This window comes from Terrapene carolina, unplaced genomic scaffold (genome assembly GCF_002925995.2).
Source record: "Terrapene carolina triunguis isolate 2854851 unplaced genomic scaffold, T_m_triunguis-2.0 Scaffold119, whole genome shotgun sequence".
Taxonomy (NCBI): Eukaryota; Metazoa; Chordata; order Testudines; family Emydidae; genus Terrapene; species Terrapene triunguis.
The window spans coordinates 429,260-455,106 of NW_020664470.1; the positions used below are offsets into that span (position 1 = coordinate 429,260).

The 25,847-nt window shown below is 49.6% G+C and overlaps 1 pseudogene; it reads left to right on the forward strand.

Annotated features, from left to right (window-relative positions):
* The first annotated feature begins 6,833 nt into the window (after nt 1-6,833).
* On the forward strand, nt 6,834-19,279 carry LOC112123090 (annotated as a pseudogene).
* The last annotated feature ends 6,568 nt before the right edge of the window (nt 19,280-25,847 follow it).

A 25,847-nucleotide genomic window follows, 5' to 3' on the forward strand; every position in this document is an offset into this window, starting at 1 on the left:
TTTCTCAGTTTTACCATCCTGCACAAATCTCTTTCAAACAGCAATAAATGTGATTGGAATAGAGGGTATTATTGGACAATATCAATGCTGGCCCACTGGCTTAAATATTAGTTTTCAATCTGGGGAATTCAGATATTTTCTGTTTAAATTATTTCAAAGGAAAAGTGGGCTTTAAATTGAACACATTTTTATGATAGGTTTGTGCGATCCTTAAAATCAACGTAAGTATTGGAAAAATCTTTTTTTTTTTTTCAAAAAAAAACCAGTGAAAATTTTTAAGTTTTCAGCATTTTTTAACAGCAATAGTTTGGTTCTCGATTCACAACACCAAAAAATGGTTTGGTTTCTAGAATTTCAATGAAAATAGAAATGTTTATGCTGGAAAAAAATGAGCAGCTCTAGATGTTTGCTTGAATGATAGTAAAAGTTTCAAAGAGTTCCAATTTTAACTCATAGTTCTAGTATTACATTGCTCCAGTATATTAGCACCCAAACATATTTAACTGAAATATCAGACTTACTGTGTTGGTCTTTGAGGAATGTTTCCCAGCCTCTGAAGCATTGGACAGTCCACTGTCAGGATTCTTCAGTCATTGTCTGTCTGTGCACCTATAAGTAATGCCTCATCACTGTGTTATCAAGCTGCTGTCTCCCAGTCCCTTCACAATATTTCCTGAGTTGCTGGGTCTCTCTGCAGTTCCTAGCAGACAGGGACCCACTCCACAGATGGGTGCTCCCCTTTTTGGGCAGGCTTGGCTGAAAGGTGAAGGACTAAATGGGATTGGGGACTGAAAACCCCTCCCAGCTATGAAATTGATCCTGGCTTGTGCGGGATTCAGACACAGTCATAGCCCAGGATGTACCTTGCCTGGAGCTAAATAGCTGAATCTGGTCTCCAGGGCAGTGAGCCCAGCTCTGATCTTACTTCAGGAACAATCCACCTTGACAACCTTCCCTAGCTGACCCTAACCCCACAGAGGGGGAAGAGCACCCAGCCTGAATCTCACACAATGGCAGCATCCCTGAAAGGACCCTTGGTTAAAAACAAGGCAGGGCTGAGTCCCATGTGGCATCCCAAGGGACTCAGCCCAAGGGGATTGCAGAATAGAATATATATTGGTAATACAGACATGAGACCTACAATAGCTCAGAGCCTAGTGGGACCAGATCCCCAGCTGGCCTGGAATAGCCTGTTCCTTCATTAATGCCACATAAACAGCTTTGGCGGAGTAGAGATTTTTTTTTCTCCTGAATTTCATCAGCAGCTCTTGGGATGCAGCCTCCAGAGGAATCGACAGCTCAGACTGCTCTGGGTGTTTGATGTTGGTCACTAAGAGGTATCCAGAGACACACAGTAAAAGCTCAGTGCAATCTCCTAAAATGGTGCAAATTGATACAGTTCCTTTGAGTTCCGAGTAGTTAGGTCTCTTCACACCAAGTGGAGATGTGACTCTTTGATTTCAATGGAGCTACTTAGTTTTAGATTAGTTGGGGATCTGGCCCTAAGATGACCATGAAGCTATGTCAGTTTTCACCAGTTGGGAATCAGGCCTCATTAACTGTACTGGAGCTACTGCTGATTTACACCAGCTGGGGATCTGTTCCCTTAAACAATTTCAAATCCATTTTTTTTTGCTTGTGAATCTGAACTGAATGAAAGACCAAAGTTTCTATCTAGTTGGCACATACTTAGCTCTTTGCCCCATTGGATTAATTGCCAGAGTGTAACTTTTAAGGGTTAAGGAGCAATTCATTCCCACTGGGGACAGAACTTTGGAGGAATTCAGTATTGCAGAGATTTTCTGTAACTGAATTTCAAATGCCATAGGGATGGATGGCCCGACTTTCTTTCTTTCTTTCTTTCTTTCTTTCTTTCTTTCTTTCTTTCTTTCTTTCTTTCTTTCTTTCAGCAATTCTATATATATTAGAGCAGACAACAGGAAAATAAAAGGCACATTAGACTGCAGGTGCAATGCTGCATGTCATCTTAAAACTGTTTATTTCACACGGATCCAGTTACTAATGCTATCCTAATGTCACATTTCCATATGAACAATTTCTGTAGCTTGTGCTGGGATGTTATGTGATGTTGAATGTGCAATGTGGATAGTCCCCATAACTTTGTCTGGGTGGAGAGGCAAAGGATCACAAATGAGAGAGGAACCTTCCACAACACAATCTCTCTACTGGTGTACAGTCCATGTGCTCTAAAAAATAGTCTGAGAACTTCAAGACAGAAAAGTCTGCCGAGATGGGTCACTTTTCATGATTGGGACCAAAGAAAAGCAACATTTGAAAATAGGGCTCAAAATAATTATTGTCTTAATATTAACAAGAGGGCAAATGCTAACGCTGAAGGATCCCTAAAAAGACATGGACTAGGCTGTAGTGCTAAAAGCGTAAAGAAGTCCTTAGACTCCTAAGTTACTAAGGACAAGTTTTAAAGATATTTAGGTGCCTCTAGGAAACTATTGGGGCACTTTTGAAAATGAATCATAGAATCATAGAATATCAGGTTTGGAAGGGACCTCAGGAAGTTATCTAGTCCAACCCCCTTCTTAAAGCAGGACCAATCCCCAACTAAATAATCCCAGCCAGGGCTTTGTCAAGCCTGACCTTAGAAACCTCTAAGGAAGGAGATTCCACCACCTCCCTAGGTAACCCATTCCAGTGTTTCACCGCCCTCCTAGTGAAAAAGTTTTTCCTAATATCCGACCTAAACCTCCCCCACTGCAACTTGAGACCATTACTCCTTGTTCTGTCATCAGGTACCACTGAGAACAGTCTAGATCCATCCTCTTTGGAACCCCCTTTCAGGTAGTTGAAAGCAGCTATCAAATCCCCCCTCATTCTTCTCTTCTGCAGACTAAACAATCCCAGTTCCCTCAGCCTCTCCTCGTAAGTCATGTGCTCCAGCCCCCTAATCATTTTTGTTGCCCTCCGCTGGACTCTTTCCAATTTTTCCACATCCTTCTTGTAGTGTGGGGCCCAAAACTCCCAACAAGGGAACACTGTTGACTCATATCCATCTTCTTGTCCACTGTAACCCCTAGGTCCTTTTCTCTAGAACTGTTGACTAGCCATTGGGTCCCTAGTCTTAAATGGGAGCTCAGCTCCTTAAAGCATTTGAAATTTAGAGTATTAAGTAACATTTTTATTCTAACAACATTCCCTAGCCTCTTTCCCTTTAGCTGAAGAGAGTTTTTAGAAGGAAAAACAAAACAAAGCAAAACAAAACAAAACTTTTCTGACAGTCACTCCTTAACTTTACCTTTTTTAAGCTACATAGATTGAGCTCCTTGAGTCTATTAATATATGGCATTTCTCCAATCCTTTAATCATTCTCATGGCTCTTCTCTGAACCCTCACCAAATTATGCACATCTTCTTGAACTGTGGAGAGAAGAGCATTCCAGCAGCAGTAGCACCACTGCCAAATATACAGGTAAAACAACTTCTCTACTCCTACTTGAGATTCCCTTATTTCCGCATCCAAGGATTGCATTCACCTCTGTTGTACTGGAAGTTCATGTTCAGCTGAGTATCTCCATGACCCCCAAATCACAGTATAGAGTTCCCCATCCTGTAAGTACGGCCTAATTCTTTGTTCCTAGGTGTTCCTAAACATTTACATTTAGCCATATCAAAATGAATGTCCAGTTTAGCAAGTGATCCAGATAACTCTGTATCAGCTGCCCATCCTCTTCATTATTTACCACTTCCCCAATTTTTGTGTTACCTGCAAAGTTTATGAGTCATGTTTTATGTTTTCTTCCGGGGCACTGATAAAAATGTTAAGTTGTGTTGGGCCAGGAACCAATCCTTGCAAAATGGCATATGGTACCACATCAAATGCCTTCCAGATGTCTAAATATATTACATCAACATCCATCTCTTTATCAACCCAACTTGTAATCTCATCAGAAAAAGAAATCAGGTTAATTTGACAGGATCTATTTTCCATAAACCCGTGTTGATTTGCATTAATTATATTAACAACATTAAATTCTTTATTAATTGAGTCCCATATCAGCCATGCTTGGCCGGGATCAATGTCAGGCTGAGAGGCCAATAATTACATGGGTCACCCCATTTACCCCTTTTAAATATTGGCACAACATTAGATTATTTCTAGTCTTCTGGAACTTTCCCTGTGTTCCAAGACTCACTACAAAGAAACGTTAATGATCCAGTGAGCTCTGCAGACAACTCTTTTAAAACTCTGAAACAAGTTGTCTGGACATCCAGATTTAAATAATGTCTGACTGAGGATTCCCTTCTTCATGCCCTTGGACCTCCCACAGTAACAGACCACAAGGGGGAATATTATTGCCAATATTGTGGATGTAGGTGTGATGGGGACACTTGTTCTCTGGGAACTAGACAAAGCTCTCCAGTGCATTTCAGGCCTGTCATCATGAGTCCATCAGATTGTATTCAGGGATCTTTGATGTGTCTGGGAATGTTTCCATGAGTGGCCTAGAGTGGGAACGGTTCTTAGGCACTCAGAGGTGAACGTGAGGCTCAATTTTGAGCACTGCCACTCATTGAGGGCTCATTTGTAAACTCTGAGTCTTGAGTACATTCCCACTTTACAAGGTGCTCAGTTGGAATTTTCAAATGTGCCCAGCTACCATTGACTGTCAGATATCCATGAAAGAGAACAGCCCTTCGTCCTGTATCAATGTGAGACCAGATTCTTGTTGTCATCTTAAATCAGATGGTCCTTATCTCACTGAGATGGGAGCAAACCTACATTTTGGAAACCTCATTGTTCATAGGTGTTTTTGATCCAGGGGTTTGTGTTTGGCTCATTTTAAAAATATGGGCCTTTCAAAACTCATATCTGGACATAGCTGCAGTTTAGAAAGCTCTTGATATCTGGAGGGGCTCAGCAAAAGTGTTTTTGACCTTTCTCTAATCTTTTGGGCTGAAATTGCAAACCCACTTAGAGGATTTTGGATGCTCAGTTCTGAATGAAATTAATGGGAACAGGCATCCCAATTGACAAGGCAGCTTTGAAAAATCTCAGCAGTAGTGATCTAAATAGCATTGATGACCTGGGCAGTGGCCCAGTATCCTCACTCCATGCCAGCCCTTGTCAATGGTGATCTCTCTCTATTCTACTCAGTAGGGTGGTGTCTAAAGCCACAGACATACCCAGATATAAGAAACCTAATTGTTCACAAAGGCCAGAGAGAACATCTGAGCAACTCCCCCAACAACCAAAACATAGTTGTGCTGTAGCACTTTCTGAGCCAAATCCAGACCTGATATAAAAGGGCTCATCATGATCTGGAGTTAATGTTGCCAGACCACTTTACCTGAGATATGATTTTGCACTGCTCCGCACAAGACCAACAACTGCAAGTCTGGAGTCACCTCTGTCATAACTATAAAGGGAAGGGTAACAGCCCTCCTGTGTACAATACTATGAAATCCCTCCTGGCCACAGACTCCAAAATCCTTTTACCTGTAAAGGGTTAAGAAGCTCAGGTAACCTGGCTGACACCTGACCCAAAGGACCAATAAGGGGACAAGATACTTTCAAATCTTGGTGGGGGGAAGGCTTTTGTTTGTGCTCTTTGTTTTGGTGGTTGTTCGCTCTTGGGACTAAGAGGGACCAGACATCACTCCATGCTCTCCAAATCTTCTGAACAAGTCTCTTATATTTCAAACTTGTAAGTAACAGCCAGGCAAGGCGTGTTAGGGTTATCTTTGTTTTCTCAACTTGTAAATGTTCCTTTTGCTAGAGTGTTTACCTCTGTTTGCCTTAACTTTAAACCTAAGGCTAGAGGGGGTTCCTCTGGGTTCTTTAAATCTGATTACCCTGTAAAGTTATTTTCCATCCTGATTTTACAGAAATGATTTTTACCTTTCTTTCTTTAATTAAAAGCCTTCTTTTTAAGAACCTGATTAATTTTTCCTTGTTTTAAGATCCAAGGGGATTGGATCTGGACTGACCAGGAATTGGTGGGGGGAAAGGGGAGGGGGGAATGATTAATTCCTCCTTGTTTTAAGATCCAAGGGGTTTGGACTGGTGTTCAACAGGGAATTGGTGGAGGAGTCTCTCAAGGCTACCCAGGGAGGGAAAGGTTGTTTTGGGGGAAAACAAAGTTTCCCAAATAACTCATAAATCATTTGGGTGGTGGCAGCAAAAGCAGATCTAAGCAGGTAGTTAAGCTTAGAGGATTTCATGCAGGTCCCCACATCTGTACTCTACAGTTCAAAGTGGGGGAGGAACCTTAACAACCTCTAAACCACACAGGTGGTGGAATGCCATAGAATCCAGTGACAGCACTATCTGCATTATTTATTTATAGAGATGAATAAGAAAGCACATACCCAAAGTGTAGGCCTCTGCGCAACATCTTGTGTTGTCTGATCTACTGATTAGGTATTGGTCAGCCTAATTATTTAGCGTTCCCATTTAAAACATGAATTAGTTACAGAGTGGTAGCTGTGTTAGTCTGTATCAGTAAAAAGAATGAGGAGTACTTGTGGCACCTTAGAGACTAACACATTTATTTGAGCATAAGCTTTCGTGGGCTAAAGCCCACTTCATCAGATGCATGCAGTGGAAAATACAGTAGGAAGATATATATGTACAGAGAACGTGACAAAATGGGGGTTGCCATACTAACTCTAACGAGACTAATGAGTTAAGGTGGGCTATTATCAGCAGGAGAAAAAAAAAGTTTGTAGTGATAATCAGGATGGTCCATTTCAAACAGTTGACAAGAAGGTGTGAGTAACAGTAGGGGGGAAATTAGCATGGGAAATAGTTTTTAGTTTGTGTAATGACTCATCCACTCCCAGTGTCTTCACACCCCCATGTACTTCTTCCTGGTGAACCTGTTCATCCTAGACCTCGGCTCCATCTCTGTCACCATCCCTAAATCCATGGCCAATTACCTCATTAACACCAGTGTAATTTCTTATCATGGATGTGTCGCCCAAGTCTTTCTCTTCATAGTATTCGTTGCAGCTGAGCTTGCCTTATTCACCATCATGGCGTATGACTGATACGTTGCCATGTGCCAACCACTGCACTATGAGAGAGTGATGAACAGGAGAGCGTGTGTCCAAATGGCAGCCAGTGCCTGGATTGGTGGAATTCTTTACTCTGCACTGCACACCAGGAACACATTTGCAGTAACTTTCTGTGGAGGTAACACGGTGGATCAGTTATTCTGTGAAATCTCCCAGCTCCTGAAGCTTGCCTGCTCTGAATTGTACCTCAGTGAAATTGGGGCTCTCATCTTCAGTGTGTGCATAGTCTTAAGCTTTTATATATATATATAATTGTGTTGTATATTCAGATCTTCAACACAGTGCTGAGAATCCCTTCTGAGCAGTGCCGGCATAAAGCCTTCTCGACCTGCCTCCCTCACCTCACTGTGGTCTCCTTGTTTGTTTGCACTGGCATCTTTGCCTACCTGAAACCTACCTCCTGCTCAGCATCAGGTCTGGACCTTGTGGTGGCTGTTCTCTATGCCATAGTGCCTCTGTCACGGGGTCCCTGGGCAATGCTCTGGAACTGCTCCCCACAAAGCCAGTCAGGACTTTGGGGAGCCTCCTCTCCCTTGGAGCAGACTGCCTTCAGGGCAAGAAGCTCACATGGATTCACCTCCTGGATCTCTCCTGGGAGCATTCAGCATATACCCCTCCGTGCGCTTCCCACGGCGAGTCCGCCCAGGCGGGGTCCTGGGGAAGACAAAGGGTTCTGCACCCCCCACTTCGCAGTCAGACGTGACTCTCAGCCAGCCAGTAAAACAGAGGTTTATTAGATGACAGGAACATGGTCTAAAACAGAGCTTGTAGGTACAGCGGCGAACGGGACCCCTCGGACGGGTCCATTATGGGATTCAGAGGGCCAGACACCCATGTCTGCCCTCACTCCTAGTCCCCAGGTAGCTCCAACTCTCAAACCCCCTCCAGCCCCTCCTACTCTTGGCTTTGTCTCTTTCCTGGGCCAGGAGGTCACCTGATCTCTTTGTTCACCTTTAGCTATTTCCTTGCAGGGGGGAAGGGGCCCTGGCCATTTGTTGCCAGGGAGACAGAGTGTCAGTGATTTATGCACACTGGCCTTTCCCCACCACCTAGAGACTTAAGAAATGCATAGGGGAAACTGAGGCACCCACACAGTAATCAGAGGAAACATTAAGAACAGTCCTACTTTGTCACAGCCTCCAATGATGAATCTGGTCATCTACAGCATGAGGAACAAGGAGATCAAATCTTCATTGAGGAGACTGACTGGTGGGAGGTTATTCACCAAGAATTAATTGTCTGTCTTTCTCCAATAAATACTCTTTCAGTTTCTGTCTCACAGTCCATGTCATTTATTTCCATGACTACACAGTTTATGCAGAAGTGGGCCAGATTCTGCTCTCAGTTGCCCCCAGTGCAAATCCAGATTAACTTCACTGATGTCAATGTAGTTGGGCTGGTTTACATCAGCAGAAGATCTGACCCAATCCTGGAGTTAAGCTGGTGTGCATTGTTAGGATATATATATTCAGGCCTGTCTGTAAAGGCCTATACTTTAAGAATTTTGGTGTATTCTTATCACTTAGCTAGTTATAGAGGTATAAAAGAAAGAATAAAAATCACTCTCTGTATGTGTAAGGGACAGTCTAAGGCTCTGTTCCTAGGCTAAGTAAGGCCTTTGGCTAAGCAGCAGAGGCAGCCATAAACTAAGAAGTGAACGGTTACATCCTCACAGTCCAAACTAGTCACATGGAAATAAGGTGCTATTGGGCTGGTAGGAATACAATTCTGTCCTGATATTCCTATCACCTCCAGAAAAAGGAAAGAGCCTAGAAAATGTAAAAGGAAACTTAGTTTAATAGCATCCTGTCTGGCAAGAACTGACTTATCAATAGCTGAAATGTAAAATCCTGGCTTCTGTATTGTTTTGTATGTTTATTTGCATGGTCTCTGTCTGGTTCTGTAATTGTTTCTGTCTCCTGTATAATTAATTTTGTTGGGTGTAAACCAATTAAGGTGGTGGAATATAATTGGTTAAATAACCATGTTACAGTATGTTAGGATTGGTTAGTTAAATTTTAGTAAAATGATTGGTTAAGGTATAGGTAAGCAGAACTCAAGTTTTACTATATAGTCTGCAGTCAATCAGGAAGTAAGGGGGGGAATGGGAACAGGGAATGGGGGTGGGGAAATTGGAATCATGTTTTGCTAAGGGGGGTGTCATAACTATAAAGGGAAGGGTAACAGCTCTCCTGTGTACAGTACTATAAAATCCCTCCTGGCCAGAGACTCCAAAATCCTTTTACCTGTAAAGGGTTAAGAAGCTCAGGTAACCTGGCTGACACCTGACCCAAAGGACCAATAAGGGGACAAGATACTTTCAAATCTTGGGGGGGGGAAGGCTTTTGTTTGTGTTCTTTGTTTTGGGGGTTGTTCGCTCTTGGGACTAAGAGGGACCAGACATCAATCTAGGCTCTCCTCATCTTTCTGAACAAGTCTCTCATATTTTAAACTTGTAAGTAAACAGCCAGGCAAGGCGTGTTAATTTACCTTTGTTTTCTCAACTTGTAAATGTACCTTTTACTAGGGTGTTTACCTCTGTTTGCTGTAACTTTGAACCTAAGGCTAGAGGGGGGTCCTCTGGGCTCTTTAAGTTTGATTACCCTTTAAAGTTATTTTCCATCCTGATTTTACAGAGATGATTTTTACCTTCTTCTGTAATTAAAAGCCTTCTTTTTAAGAACCTGATTGGTTTTCCTTGTTTTTAGATCCAAGGGGGTTGGATCTTGATCCACCAGGATCAAATGGTGGAAGGGAGGAGGGGGGATGGTTAATTTCTCCTCGTTTTAAGATCCAAGGGGTTTGGATCTGTAATCACCAGAGAATTGGTGAAGAGTCTCTCAAGGCTACCCAGGGAAGGGAATTAGCATTGAGAGTGGTGGCAGCGGACCAGATCTAAGCTAGTAGTTAAGCTTAGAAGTTTTCATGCAGGCCCCCACATTTGTACCTTAAAGTTCAAAGTGGGGAAGCAGCCTTGACAGGGGGAATGGGAACAGGGAATGGGAACAGGGATGGCTCTGTGGTGTCAGAGCTGGGAAGGGGGACACTGAGGAAGGAAACTGGAATCATGCTTGCTGGAAGTTCACCCCAATAAACATCAAATTGTTTGTGGCTTTGGACTTCGGGTGTTGTTGCTCTCTGTTCATGCGAGAAGGACCAGGGAAGTGAGAGGGTGAAGGAATAAGCCCCCTAACACACATTTCATGGGAGGGAAGAATCAGACTTTCATTCTGTGCCCAAGCAATGCCTATTAAACTGTGTTACCACTTACACCTGTTCCATGGACACTAGAAAGGAAGGATGGGAGCTTATTTCCCTTGTGTGTATAAATTAGGACCCAGAGACGTTAAGGTCAGAAAGGACCATTGTGATCATCTAATCTGACCTCCTGCACATTGCAGGTCGCAGAACCTCACCCACCTACTCCTGTAATAGGCACTTAGCCTGTGGCTGAGTTACTGATGTCCTCAAATCATGGTGTAAGCACTTCTAATTACAGAGAATTCACCATTTACACTAGTTTAAACCTGCATGTGACCCATGCACCATGCTGCAGAGGAAGGTGAAAATCCCCCAGGGTCTCTGCCAATCTGACTCCAAATATGGTGATCAGTTAGACCTTGAGCATGTGGGCAAGACCCACCAGGCAGATACCTGGGAAAAAATTCTTCGTAGTAACTCACAGTCTTCTCCATCTAGTGTCCCATCTCCAGTAGTTGGGGATTTTTGCTGCTGGTAGTTGCCGATGGGCCACATACCATTGTAAGCAGTCTCATCATGCCATCCCCTCCATAAGCTTATCAAGCTCAGTCTTGGAGTCAGTTAGGTTTTTTGTCCCCACTGCTCACCTTGGAAGGCTGTCCCATGTGGCATCAAAGAAGTCAGACTGGCATAAAACTGGCATATGTGAGAAAATAATGAGACCTTAACATTTAGGGCTAGAGCCTTAGCAAACCAGTGTAGTTCTATTCACTTTGATAGGGCTTAGCGAATTTACACCCTATGGGTATCTGGCTTCCTGATTTCAACGGAGCTACATCCATTTACACCAGCCAGGGACTGTTCCCATTGATGCCAGGGCCCGCTCTGGCTTTTTTGCCGCCCCAGGCGAAAAAGCCTCCGGCCGCCCCCCCCCACGGGGGGGTGGCCAGAGCCCAGGGGGGAGGGCAGCGAGCTCCGCTCTCCCCCCGGCGGCCGGGGGGGCTCGGCTCTCCCCCCCGGCAGCCAGAGCGCCGGGGGCAGGGCAGCGAGCCCCGTCTGGGGCTCGGCTCTCCCCCGCCCCGGCGGCCAGAGCGCAGGGCAGCGAGCCCTGGCAGGGGCTAGCCGCTCTCCCCCCGGCGGCCGGGGGGAGGGCGGCCAGAGCGCCGGGGGGAGGGCTGCGAGCCCTGCTGTGGCCCCGCTGTCCCCGGCGGCCGGAGCGCCGCGCCGCCGCCCCCCTCCAGGTGCCGCCCCAAGCACCAGCTTGGGTGCCTGGTGCCTGGATCCGGCCCTGCTTGATGCCAATGCTGTCATGCCAGTTTACACGAGCTGTGGATCTGACATGTACGTTTTAATACCAAGGAGCTCAATCTATTCAGCTTAACAAAGAGAACGTAAAGGGCTGACTTAAGCACAGTCCACAAGTACCTACACAGGAACAAATACTTCATAATGGGCTCTCCGGTCTAGCAACCAAAGGTATAATATGATCGAAAGACAGAAAGTTGAAGTTAGACAAATTCAGACTACAAATACGGTGTAAATTCTTAACCACTGGAACCATTTACCAAGTTTTGTGGTCAATAAATCAGACTGGATGATCAAAATGGTCCCTTCTGGCCTGGGAATCTATGAATACTGTTGGTTGACGACCAAACTGCTGTGAGTTATGGCTTGCCTCTCACTTTGCAGACAAACCTTTAGAGCTGCATGCTGATTATACCAGTGTAAATCTAGACTCTACACGGTTGTGGTTTTGTATGTGTACGTGACCTGAACATAATTGTGTGTTTCCATGAGGACACACTAGGGTGTGTTTGTGTATATGTGGGCTGTGCAGTAGTTTGTGTGTGTGGGCTGTATGCTATTATGTGGCACTAGAGGTCAATGTCCCTTGAAAGAATCTACATAGGGCTTGAACACAGTGCCTGTAGATTTTCAAGCAGGATCCCATACTGCCTATGCTACAAGCACTGAGTGAACTAGTACAGAGGCAATAGCAGAATCATAAGCTGCTGTACAAGCTCTGACCACTAGAGGTGGATAAGGAGCCACGCTGTGTTAGCCTGGGTTACATGAACATTTCTGGAGTGTGAGAATCTGAGTGACCATGTGTACCTGAGAATAAACTGCAATAACAATGACATGTGTTTAGTGGGAATGTCTGTGCAGCCCAGGCCTCCAGGACGTGCAAGGTGATTTCAGTTCAGATAAAGCAGCCGCACAAGTCACTTGTACATATCCACTGGTCTTTGTGTGTTACAAATCCCCTCTACGCCCAATCTCCAGAGCCCGTGAGTCTGTCACACTCCTCCCAGGGAGCCTGCCTCTTTACATCAAGCTGCAGGGACTCCTGTCCTTATCTCTGGAGGTCCCTGGTGTAACCACAAGGTACCAGCCAAGATGGTGACCACCATATAAGTGCAACAGGAGCCCTATTTCTATATTTATTATAGAATCATAGAATTGTAGGACTAGTCCAGTCCCCTGCACACATGGCAGGACTAAGTATTATCTAGACCATCCCTGACAGGTGTTTGTCTAACCTGCTTTTGAAAATCTCCAGTGATGGAGATTCCACAACCTCCCTAGGCAACTATCCTGAGAGTTAAGAGGTTTTCCCTAATGTCCAACCTAAACTGCCCTTTCTGCAATTTAAGTCCATTACTTCTTGTCCTATCATCAAAGGTTAAGGAGAACAAATTTTCTCCCTCCTCCCTGTAACAACCTTTTATGTACTTGGAAACTGCTATCATGTCCCTGTGACACTCTGTGCTCCAAAACAGTACCCTGGCACCCCCCATATTTTCCATGGTGATATGACTATGATAGATTTTGTACAAAGTGTGCATTGTGAGGTGTCATTTCAAAAATCTTAATATCAAAAAACATTAATATCCTGTTGCATTGTATGTGCTATCAGTGTATGGGAAGTTATGAAGTTTGCTATGTGTGTGTTACTGAAATATATTCTAAGATTGGAAATACCAGCAACCAGCCTGTTGCGGGTTTTGTAAATCATCAACTCCTTTGATTTGGAGGGGGGAGAGGGTGGCACGAGGGTAACCCTGCCTCCCTGTATCTACATTGGTTATACTACCTCTCCGATAGTCAGGACTGTGTGCCCCAATGGCCAGAGTCCCTCTAAATCTTCTTCCCCTGGTGGGATAGCGCGGCCTAGCAGCCGGAGTCCCTTTAGTGCGCTCCTAAAGCAGCGTGGCACAATGGCCGGAGTCTCTCTAAATTCTCTTCTCCTAGGGGGATAGCGCGGCCCAGCAGCCAGAGTTCATCTATCTCCTTTGAGGTAAGGGAGGTGAACTATGTCATCGCAAAGGGGGGGGGCTATAGTGACCCCGTGTAGGGGAGCCCAGGCCCACCCGCCTTCACCTGGCTCCGACCCAGGGCCATGTCAGTGATGGCGTGATCCACCACAAGTCAGCTGGGAATCCTACTGAAACACGCTGCCCTCATAGTGTTGGGAGGTACCTCTCCCTTACCTTCCCTGGGTCACTTCCTACCAGTTCTCCAACCATAGCAGTCCCTGTGGCATCAGGGTCTCCAGGTTCCTCAGCACCCGGTGCTCCCTGGGGATCCAATAGCTGCAAGCCTCTGGTCCAGGTTCCTGGCTCCTCAGCTCTCCCCGGTAAGGGTTGTAACTGCTCCTGGGCTGGAGCCACCACTGAGCGTCTTCCCTCCTCGGCCGCCAGCCCTGACTGAGCAGCTCTTCAGGCTTTTATACCTGACTCCCGGTTGGAGAATGCCCAGCAGAGCCTCAGGGGCGTGCCTTCCTCTGCTAGCAGGGAAGGGTTAACCCTCTCAGTCTCAGTGTGGGGCCAGTCTGCCCCGTCACACACCCTTCCCCTTACCTGGCCTGTGCAGCACTTGAAAGGAATAGGGCTGGAGGTACAAATACCACCGCATAATTCGGTTATTCGTTTCTTTCATGTTGTTGATCCAGCAAAGGGGGGTGTGATCAGTCACTAAGGGTATGTCTACACTACGAGAGTAGTTCGATTTTACTTAAATCGAATATGTGGAATCGATATTACAAAATCGAACATGTGTGTCCACACTAAGGACAGTAATTCGACTTTGTGAGTCCACACTAACGGGGAAAGCGTCGACATTGGAAGCGGTGCACTGTGGGCAGCTATCCCACAGTTCCCGCAGTCCCCGCTGCCCATTGGAATTCTGGGTCAAGCCGCCAATGCCTTCTGGGTAAAAAAATGTATTGAGGGTGCTTTTGGGTAACTGTCATCATCCGTCCGTCACTACCGTCCTCCCTCCCTGAAAGCACCGGTGGGAAATCAGTTCGCGCACTTTTCTGGTCAGTGACAGCGCGGACGCCACAGCACTGCGAGCATGGAGCCCGCTGTGACCATCGCTGCAGTTGTGGCCGTTGTCAAGACCTCGCAGCTTATCATCCACCTTTCCCAGAGGCAGATGCAGAGAAATCAGGCGAGGAGGCTACGGCACCGCGGTGAGGACCTGAAGTCTGAGAGTAGCACAGACCTGTCAGAAAGCACGGGACCCCGCGCCAAGGACATCACGGTGGCAATGGGTCATGTTGATGTTGTGGAACGGTGATTCTGGGCCCGGGAAACAAGCACGGACTGGTGGGACCGCATAGTGCTGCGGGTCTGGGATGAATCACAGTGGCTGCGAAACTTTCGCATGCGGAAGGGGACTTTCCTGGAACTTTGTGACTTGCTGTCCCCTGCTCTGAAGTGCAATGACACCCAGATGCGAGCAGCCCTAACTGTTCAGAAGGGAGTAGCCATAGCCCTCTGGAAGCTTGCAACGCCAGACAGCTACCGGTCAGTCGCGAACCACTTTGGCGTGGGCAAATCTACCATGGGGGTTGTTGTGATGCAAGTAGCCAACGCAATCGTTGAGGTACTGCTCTCAAAGGTAGTGACCCTGGGAAATGCGCAGGTCATCATAGATGGCTTCGCCGCAATGGGATTCCCAAACTGCGGTGGGGCTATAGATGGAACGCACATCCCTATCCTGGGACCGGACCACCAGGCCAGCCAGTACATCAACCGAAAGGGCTGCTTTTCAATGGTGCTGCAAGCACTGGTGGACCATAGGGAACATTTTACGAACATCAACGTCGGATGCCCGGGCAAGGTTCATGACGCTTGTGTTTTCAGGAACTCAGGTCTGTTTAGACGGCTGCAGGAAGGTATTTACTTCCCGGACCACAAAATAACTCTTGGGGATGTGGAGATGCCTATAGTCATCCTCGGGGACCCAGCCTACCCGCTAATGCCCTGGCTCATGAAGCCCTATACTGGCGCCCTGGACACTGAAAAAGAACTCTTCAACTTCCGGCTGAGCAAGTGCAGAATGGTGGTGGAGTGTGCTTTTGGCCATCTCAAGGGGAGATGGAGAACCTTACTGACTCGCTGTGATCTCAGCGAAACCAATATCCTCATTGTTATTGCAGCTTGCTGTGTGCTCCACAATCTCTGTGAGAGCAAGGCGGAGACCTTTATGGCGGGATGGGAGGTTGAGGCAAATAGGCTGGCTGCTGATTACGCCCAGCCAGACAGCCGGGCGATTAGAAGAGCCCAGCGGGACGCGCTGTGCATCCGGGAGGCTTTGAAAGCTAGGTTCCTGAGTGAGCAGGGAAGCTGAACCTGCCCCCGTTTCTTTACCCATTAAATGTTCAGTATCCTCTCCAGTTACATACCCCGTTCCCCCCCTTCCAACACACGTTTAAAAATAAAATCACTTCAATTTTGTTAATGAACACCGTTTTCTTTATTACTGTTTTCGTGGGAAAGTATTGAACCTGGGACGCAGACTGTGGTGGGGAGCGGGTGTAGTGTAATGATGCAAATGACGCTTCTAAACTCCAGGAATGACAGGCTACGCAGTGGTGGACTGGTGGTTTCAACGGAGCCTGACACCCCTCCTATTCGGGACTCTGTGTGTGGGGGGGCTATGTGACTTTGTGGCAGGGGGAGGACGGTTACAGATCCCCTGCTGCGTGGCTTTGTGATCCAGGATAAGGACCGCTGCATAAGATCTCTAACTGCCCTCCCCCACCACAAAGTCACAGAGCCCCCCCCCCACCCCCCACAGAACACTAAAACCACCTCCCAGACTGACCAGGGTAACTAGTGACTGCAATGTGTGTGTGCCCTGCTGCTGAACCTGCCCCCGCCTCTGTACCCTGGTAAAGGTGACTGTCCTGTCCAATTACCAACCCCCTTCCCCCCCTTCAGACAGACTCTCCTCTAAAAGAACATGATGGAAACAGTAATTAACAGAAACATATTTTTTATTAGCAACTGAACATGAAACTGGGGGGTGAAACTTGGACGGGGGCTTGGGTGAGGCGGGAACGAAATGACTTGTCAAATTTTGGGGAATGAGAGCCTTCTAGTACTAGAGCAGTCTGCAGGGGTGGAGTGAGAGTTTTCATGGACTCTGCCGCCCCTCCTTCTTTGGACTTTGGGTGAGGGGGGTATGGGACTTGGTGGCGGGGGAGGGCGGTTAGAGATAGACTGCAGTGGGGCTCTGTCCTCCTGCTTCCAGTCCTGCAGAACATCCACAAGGCGCCGGAGCGTGTCCGTTTGCTCCCTCATTAGTCCAAACAGCGTTTGAGTCACCTGCTGGTCTTCCTGCCGCCACCTCTCCTCCCGTTCCATGTGTGATCGGTGCATTTGGGACAAGTTCTCCCTCCACTGGGTCTGCTGGGCTGCCTGGGCTCGGGAGCAGCCCATAAGTTCCGAGAACATGTCCTCCCATGTCCTCTTCTTCCTACGCCTAATCTGCGCTAGCCTCTGGGAGTATGATGCCAGGCTAGGTTGAGAGACAGTCACAGCTGTGGGAATGGGAAAAGGGGAGTGAATTCCTCTGAAAGAAAACTTTTGTTGTGAACAAAGAACATAGTCTTTCTCTGTGAACAAGACCATGCACAGCACCTATCACATGCACACTCAGGACAAGGTCGAATTTTCAGCCTTCGCATTCAGTGCCTGGGGTCTTGCAGTGCAGATCAGAGAAGCGGGGCAGGACACCGGAATTTGTGTAGCAGGCCGACATGGTAAGCCGTAGACTTCTGGCTGCTTAAAACTTTAATAGTAGCACTGGCCTCCTTTCACATTGAAAGCAATGCCAGTCCCTGCTGCCAGCAATCTGGCAAGCATGAACTCTGACCCTGTCTCACCCCCTCGCGGCTGTCTTAGGGAAAGATCCCTGTATGCTGCCCCTCTCCCGCCTCCACCGCGTGGCTGTAAACCGCCGGTTACATTTCTGTAAAGGAACAGGCAAGCATTCCCAATACTAACATTCCCCTATCTAATTCAAAGCAGGTCACCATGAGCGACATCACTCTGATGAGGATTTCAGAGACGGAAAAAGAAAGGATGCTTCGGGAAAGCCTGCAAAGACCAGGGCCGTATGCCGCCATGCTCTGCAGGGCAATGATCCCGGAGTACTTGCTTGTCTCCTGGCGCGGAAATGTTTGCTACTACGGAGGACCCAATAAGGCTACTCTCCCCAGGAACCTGATGCAAAGGCTTTCCAATTACCTCCAGGAGAGCTTCGTGGAGATGTCCATGGAGGATTTCAGCTCTATCCCCGGACATATAGACCGGATTTTACTGTAGCTGCACTGGCAGGGACTAAATGGTAGAGCGGCTTGTGCAGAACAATCATGCTAAACCGGACATTGTTAGATTTTTTTCAGTGGTTGCACTGCCAGGGACTGAACCGTTAAGCGCCTAGGGCAAACTAATCATGCAAAACCCATTGTTAATATTGTTAATATTCCTGTTCTGTTAAAAATAAATGTTTACATGTTTAAAACACTTACTGGCTGATCCTTCCCTGATTCTGTGTCTGGGTTAACAGCTGGGGACGGTTGGTAGGGGATCTCTGTAAGGGTGATGAAGAGATCCTGGCTGTCGGGGAAATCAGCGTTGTAAGCGCTGTCGACTGCCTCGTCCTCCTCATCTTCTTCCTCATCTTCCCCGTCCGCTAACATGTCCGAGGAACCGGCCGTCGACAATATCCCATCCTCAGAGTCCACGGTCAGTGGTGGGGTAGTGTGGCGGCCGCACCTAGGATGGAATGCAGTGCCTCGTAGAAACAGGATGTCTGGGGCTGGGATCCGGAGTGTCCGTTTGCCTCTTTGGTCTTCTGGTAGCCTTGTCTCAGCTCCTTGATTTTCACGCGGCACTGCATTGCATCCCGGCTGTATCCTCTCTCTGCCATAGCTTTAGAGATCTTCTCGTAGATCTTTGCATTCTGTCTTTTCGCTCGCAGCTCGGAAAGCACGGACTCATCGCCCCACAGAGCGATCAGATCCAAGACTTCCCGATCAGTCCATGCTGGGGCCCTCTTTCTATTCTGAGATTGCATGGCCATCTCTGCTGGAGAGCTCTGCATCGTTGCCAGTGCTGCTGAGCTCGCCACGATGTCCAAACAGGAAATGAGATTCAAACTGCCCAGACAGGAAAAGGAATTCAAATTTTCCCGGGGCTTTTCTTGTGTGGCTGGTCAGAGCATCCGAGCTCAGACTGCTGTCCAGAGCGTCAACAGAGTGGTGCACTGTGGGATAGCTCCCGGAGCTATTAGCGTCGATTTCCATCCACACCTAGCCTAATTCGACATGGCCATGTTGAATTTAGTGCTACTCCCCTCGTTGGGGAGGAGTACAGAAGTCGAATTTAAGAGACCTCTATGTCGAACTAAATAGCTTCGTGGTGTGGACGGGTGCAGAGTTAATCCGATGTAACGGCGCTAAATTCGACATAAACTCCTAGTGTAGACCAGGCCTAAGAAGAAGTGGTTCGCTAACAAGTAGTACCGCAGCATGTCGACTGACCACTTAACCACAAGGGCCTCCCGTTTTATGGTAGAGTAGGGCATCTTGCGTGGGAAGAGTTTCCGGCTGAGGTACAAAACAGTGTGGTCTTCCCCCTTATCTCCTGCGACAGTACAGCTTCTATACCTACTCTGGACTCGTCCATCTGGAGAATGAAGGGCTTCGTAAAGTTGAGTTCGGTTAACACAGGCTCCTGGGTCAGTTGTTCTCGGAGTGCGTGAAAAGTGTTCTCACACTCCTCCATCCATTGGACCTTCTGGGGCTCTGTTTTCTTTGTTAGGTCCATCAAGGGGGTGGCCAGCGTTGAGAAATTAGGGACAAACCACCGATAATACCCCACCAACCCTAAGAACTGCCATACCTGTTTTTTGGATTTAGGGGTGGGGTAGTCCCTCAAAGCCTGTACCTTATCTACCATGGGGCGTAATTTCCCTCATCCTACCATATAGCCTTAATAAGTCACCTCTCGTTGTCCTAAATGGCACTTGGCCGGATTTACCGTGAGACCTGCGGCGCCCAGGGTCTGTAGTACCTTGGTTAGGTGCTGAATATTGTCTCCCCAGCTGGGGCTATAAACGACAATGTCATCAATGTATGCCACGGCGTACAAACTGTGGGGGCTCAGTACTTGGTTTACGAGTTGCTGGAAGGTAGGCGCAGCACCATGTAACCCGAAGGGCATCACTGTACATTGGAAAAGGCCGAACAGCATTGGAAAGGCTGTCTTCGCTCATGAGGTAGGTGTCGGGAGATCTGCCAGTTCCCTTTGGTTAAATCCAGGGTGGAGATAAATTCTGTGTGTCCTAGTCTCTCCAGTAACTCATCCACCCGTGGCATGGGATATGCATCAAAGCAAGAGATGGCGTTTGTCACGGAGTCCCCGGGCGATGCTCTGGAACTGCTCCCCACAAAGCCAGTCAGGACTTTGGGGAGCCTCCTCTCCCTTGGAGCAGACTGTCTTCAGGGCAAGAAGCTCACACGGATTCACCTCCTGGGTCTCTCCTGGGAGCATTGAGCATATGCCCCTCCGTGCGCTTCCCACAGCGAGTCCGCCCAGGCGGGGTCCTGGGGAAGACAAAGGGTTCTGCACCCCCCACTTCGCAGTCAGACATGACTCTCAGCCAGCCAGTAAAACAGAGGTCTATTAGATGACAGGAACATGGTCTAAAACAGAACTTGTAGGTACAGCGGCGAACGGGACCCCTCGGCCGGGTCCATTATGGGATTCAGAGAGCCAGACACCCACGTCTGCCCTCACTCCTAGTCCCCAGGTAGCTCCAACTCTCAAACCCCCTCCAGCCCCTCCTTCTCTCGGCTTTGTCTCTTTCCTGGGCCAGGAGGTCACCTGATCTCTTTGTTCACCTTTAGCTATTTCCTTGCAGGGGGGGAAGGGGCCCTGGCCATTTGTTGCCAGGGAGACAGAGTGTCAGTGATTTATGCACACTGGTCTTTCCCCACCGCCTAGAGACTTAAGAAATGCATAGCGGAAACTGAGGCACCCACACAGTATTCAGAGGAAACATTAAGAACAGTCCCACTTTGTCACAGCGTTCACTTTGCGAAAGTCGATGCAAAACCTCACTGAGCCATCTGGCTTGGGGACCAGCACTATGGGACTTCTCCACTCACTCGTCGATTCTTCCACCACTCCCAGGGTTAACATCGATTCCAACTCTTTCCACATGGTCTCCCACTGTGGTGAGGCGGTGTGGTTCCCCGCCGCCCCGGAGAGGCACGAGCCTCTCCAGACACCAAAGTGGGCGGAGCCAGTGAACCCTGCACCCGACCCCAGAGGTCAAGGCGCAGGACAGGAAGTACAAAAGCCCAACCCCAGAGATCATTAGAGACATGGCTGCCAGAGAGGCCAGATGCCTGTGGCCTATCTCCCAGTTGGGAAATCCCGGCAATCAGCGGGTGACCAGAGGACTGGCCAGACCAGCTGATGCCTGATGCCGACCAGAGCCCGGAGGAGCTGTCAAGCCTGCCGCTCGCAAGTTACCCCTATGAGCCCATGATGCTTGACCCCTTGGAGGACGCCGTATAACTGCAGGTACCTCTAGAGGTGGAAATCAGAAGTAGCCTGGGGGCAGCCGACCCCCCTCTGGCCGCAGCACTGCCAGAGCCTATGCCAGTGTGTTGCAGCCAGGATCCCCACTGACACAGCAGCAGGCCTTCTGCTGCTGCAGTGGAGCAGGTGGGCCTGCGTCCCCCCTGCTACCCAACGTGTGGGTGGCAGTCTCCCCCTCTCCCAGGCCCTTCAGAACCAGGACCTTGGACTGTTGCTTACCTGTTTGCTCAGCCCCTTCCTGAGGGCCTGAGCCATTGACTCTCTGCTGCCCCGCCCTGACCCAGGGCTAGGGCCTGTTCTAAAACTGTTTGCCCAGCCCCTGCCTAAGGCCATTGACTCTCTACTGCCCGCCCTGATCTAGGGCCAGAGCCTGTAATTTACCTGTTTGCTCAGCCCCTGCCTGAGGGCCTGAGCCACTGACTCTTTGCCGCCCCGCCCTGACCCAGGACCTGGGCCTGATGAATATAACTGTTTGCTCAGCCCCTGCCTGGGGCCTGATCCACTGACTCTTTACTGCCCTGCCCTGACCCAGGGCCGGGCCTGTTCGTTTGATAGTAGCTGCTCAGCTACTGTCTGAGGACTGGTGCATGGGACTCGCTATTGCCCGCCAACCGGGCATGAGCAACTATTTGTTTTGCCTCTACTGCTGCAGCAGCGTGAGACCCGCAGCCAGACTAGTTCCCCGACCCTACTGAATGGATATAGTGAGGTGGTGTGGTTCCTCGCCACCCCGGAGAGGGACGAGCCCCGGCCAAACCCCTCTACACCCACATTTTCTTAGGGAGCGGGCGGTGGTTCTCTCTCATCTTTTGGCCAGGGATAGTGGCGATGTTGTGGCTGGGCACCGTCATTCTTCCCGGTTGAGCGCACAATACCGTGGGGAAAGTGGCTACTACCTGCCGTATCTGTTCTTGCTGGGTAGGGTTGAGCTCTCGGCCAATGGCTACCATGCCTGACTCCTCATACTTGCCGGCTAAGGGCCCAAGTTCGGATTCTGGGGGATATGGGGCAATCATAAAACCCTCACTGTCCTTCCATGCCTTCAGCAGGTTTACGTGGTGTACTTGGGTGTCCCTTCATCGTCCGGACATCTGGATCTCATAATCAACGGGCCCCACCCGCCGAACCATCTCGAATGGTCCCTGCCACTTGGCTAATAATTTAGACTCGGAGGAGGGCAGTAACAGCAGAACTCGGTCCCCCAGCTCGAAGTTCCTCATCTTCATCCCCTTCTAGTTGTGTTGTGTTTGTAACAGGTTCTCCCTGGCCTGGGTGACAGTTGCCAAAGCCAGTCCCTCAAATGGAGGATATACTGGACCGAACTTTTGACCCAGGTCTCTTGCTCCTCCCAGGTTTCTTTCAAGAGGTCCAAAATCCCCCGGGGTTGTCCCCCATAGAGGAGCTCGAATGGGGAGAACCCGGTGGAAGCTTGTGGCACCTCTCGTATGGCGAAGAGGAGTGCTGGCAGGTACTTGTCCCACTGGCGGGGGTCGTCCCCCAGGAATTTTTGTAGCATCGCCTTCAGGGTCCCAATAAAGTGTTCCACCAACCCGTCCGTCTGGGGATGGTAGACGGAGGTCTTAAGGGCACGGATGTTCAATAGTTGGCAGAACTCTGCCATCAACTCTGCCATCCCCTGGTCTGTCAATATCTCTTATGGCACCCCCCCCCGCCGGGAAAATATCTGCAATAGCTCATTGGCGATGACAGGGCCATGGCTGTTCGTAATGGTACTGCCTCAGGATACTGAGTCACATAGTCTACTACGACCAAGATGTATCTATGTCCCGAGCTACTTTTCTCCAGGGGCCTCACCAAGTCGAGGCCAATCTGTTCAAAAGGAGTGCCAATAACTGGTAATGGCACCTGGGGGGGGGGGCTTGGTACCTCCTTCAGGCTGGTCTTCTGGCACTCCGGGCAAGAGATACCATAATCCCGGACCTCTTGGTGTATGCCTGGCCAGAAAAACCGTTGGGCTACTCTTAGGAAGGTCTTTTCTGGCCCCAAATGCCCCACCCAGGGACCACATGGGCCAGGCAGAGTAGTCCTCTTCAGAACCTTCGGGGGACCAACAATTGGCGCACCTCGGCTCGTGTCTCTGGCTCCTGGGCCACCCGATAAAGTAAGGCTTTGTGGATCTCAAAATGGGGGTGTGATGGGGTTGGCACTCACCAATGCAGTGCCTCCCACTGGCACATCTGGGAATTAGTTCTGTCCTCTGTGGGGCGCCCTCTGCCGGTGGTGTCCCGTCCATCATCTGCTCCCCCACTGGTATCTGGACCCGCATTGCTCCCTGCTCGGCGATGTCCGCAGTGCCCCTTAGTCCGTCCTCACCCCCTTCTGGGGTGTGTGTGTGCTTTTAACGACAGTCTTTCTGCTCGCTCCTGCCGCATGAGCCAACCGCAACCTGAAGTCTAGCCCCTCACGTCTGGGCCACGTTGCAGTCTCACACGGCCGCTCTTCATTGGTCAGGTGCGATGTGAGGTGGAAAGGGGGGGACCCAGGCCTGCCTTCTACTCTGGGCCCCAGCCCAGGGACCCTCTAGCGGCAGCCTCCCTGCCCTCCTTCTCACCTCTCACTCGTCTATCCTCCGTGGGCCAATTCCCCTCTGCCCTTCACACTCTCTAGACCCTTCCAGTCAGGGCCTGCAGCCTGGCAGGTATTGAGCTGGAGCTCTCATCTGCTCCCCCCAAGCCTGCCCAGCAATGTGCTGTCCAGGGTGCTGGTCCCCTGTGCTCAGGAGACAGACCTTCTCCCTTGAAGATCTGGGAGTGACTGCCTGCTCCTCTCCTGGGCAGCCTTTATATAAGGTTGATCCTGGCCCTGATTGGCCACCTCCTGCTCAGCCCTGATTGGCTCTCCCGCAGGCCCTCCCCAATTGGCTGCCCGTCTGCACATCCGCTCTTGTCTGCTTTAGCACCATCTCTCATAAGGGTGGGGCGCCGCCACACCACAGGGGGTCTTGGGGCCAATACTGCCGAGGATGGGCCTCTCCATCCCAGCTAACTGCCTCTTCCCAGGCTCGACTAAGGCTGGAGACCGTCTCTGTTCCTCCAGGAAATCTCCATAAATATCCAGCCACCTTGTCTCTTCCCCTGTCGACCCATCGGTCAGGGCCTGGCTCCCTTCGGTTACTTCGGGCCCTCTCAACGTCCCCTCCAAGGGGTCTTGTGGCCCAGGTTGGCCCAACAAACCCTACCTCCCATAGCAGATTCTCTCCGGCCTGTCGCACCCCAACACTACAGGCCACCCCCACTAAGCAACGCGCCTCCTGTTGCGCGGCCTCCAGTCACACCCAGATGGTGGGGTAAGACTTCACGTCCCCGTGTATACATTCTAACTGTATCGGTGCCCCGGTGGGAAGGGAGTCCTCTACCAGTCCCGTGCGGATGACGGTTTGGCTGCACCCTGAGTCCACCACTGCTAAGGTTGGGGTTCCCTCCACTCGCACCGGGATCACAATCTTCGGTGGCCCGTCCTTCCGGGTTTGTCGGTCCGCCATCAGTACCTGTCCATAATTACAGTCCATGTAGGGGCACTTTCTGCTGAAGTGCCCTCTTTGTTTGCACTGGTAGCATCTATCGCGATTCCCCTCCGTGGGTAGGGTGCCTTGCAGTAGGCTTGATTCCCCTGATGGTTCCTCTTGGTCCCAGGACAGGCGCGCCCCCGAGGGGCCCTGGGTCTTGAGGGTTGCTGGAGACCCCGTCTGTTGGGCGGGGAAACGGGGACTTTTCCTTCCAGTCTTGTGCACCACTCCTTCTGGGGGTTGGTCTCCCCGTCCTGAAGTCCTTGTCTTAAGACCCGCTCGCTCTTCCGGCTCTGCCGCCATTTAGTCTTCAGCTAGGGACGTAGCCTCCGTGAGGGTCTTCGGCCGGTGTCGCTGCACCCACGCCTTACCTCCGGTGGTAGGATCCGGAGGAACTGCTCCAGCACTACAGCCTCTGCCACCTGGCAACTAGTATGGCGGTCAGGTTCTAGCCACCTCCAACAGAGATCATGGACCTTCTGGGCTACTGCCTGCAGCCTGGCTCCTGGCGGATATTTCTCTCAATGCAGCCTCTGCCGGTACGTTTCTGGACTGATGCCCGTCTAGTCTAGGATGGCGACCTTAACCTTCTCATATTACAGCGCCTCCTGTTGGTCGAGATTGCGGTAAGCGGCCTGCACTGGGCCTGTTAAATACGGGGCGATAATAGTGGCCCAATGCTCGAGGGGCCACTGAGTGGCAGTAGCTACCTGTTCAAAAGTTACTAAGAAGGCCTCGGGGTCGTCCCCAGGCCCCATCTTCATCAGCCACACTGGTAGTCCCCCAAAGCCATCCCCTGGCCCTCCTCTGGCTGGGTTGGGGGGAGGACTGGCTGCCATCTTCAACAAGGTCGCCACCTGTTAAAAAAGTCGATCTTGATTCACTTGCTGCTGGGCAGCTAACTCCCAAACCAGTTGTTGCTGGGATTCTTGTTGCTTTGCAGCCTGCAGTTGCTGCTGGGTAGCCAGTTGCGGTAACAGCTGCATCTGCTGTTGTTGTTGTTGTACCACCTGTTGCTGCTGTTTTTCCAGCAGCTATTTTAGGAGCTTGTCAGTCTCCATCCTGTACATGTGGCTCCTTCTAGCAGGCCCTGGTCGTTACCCATATTCCCCACCACTTGTGGCGGGTTTTGTACCTCGTCAACCCCTTTGATTCGGC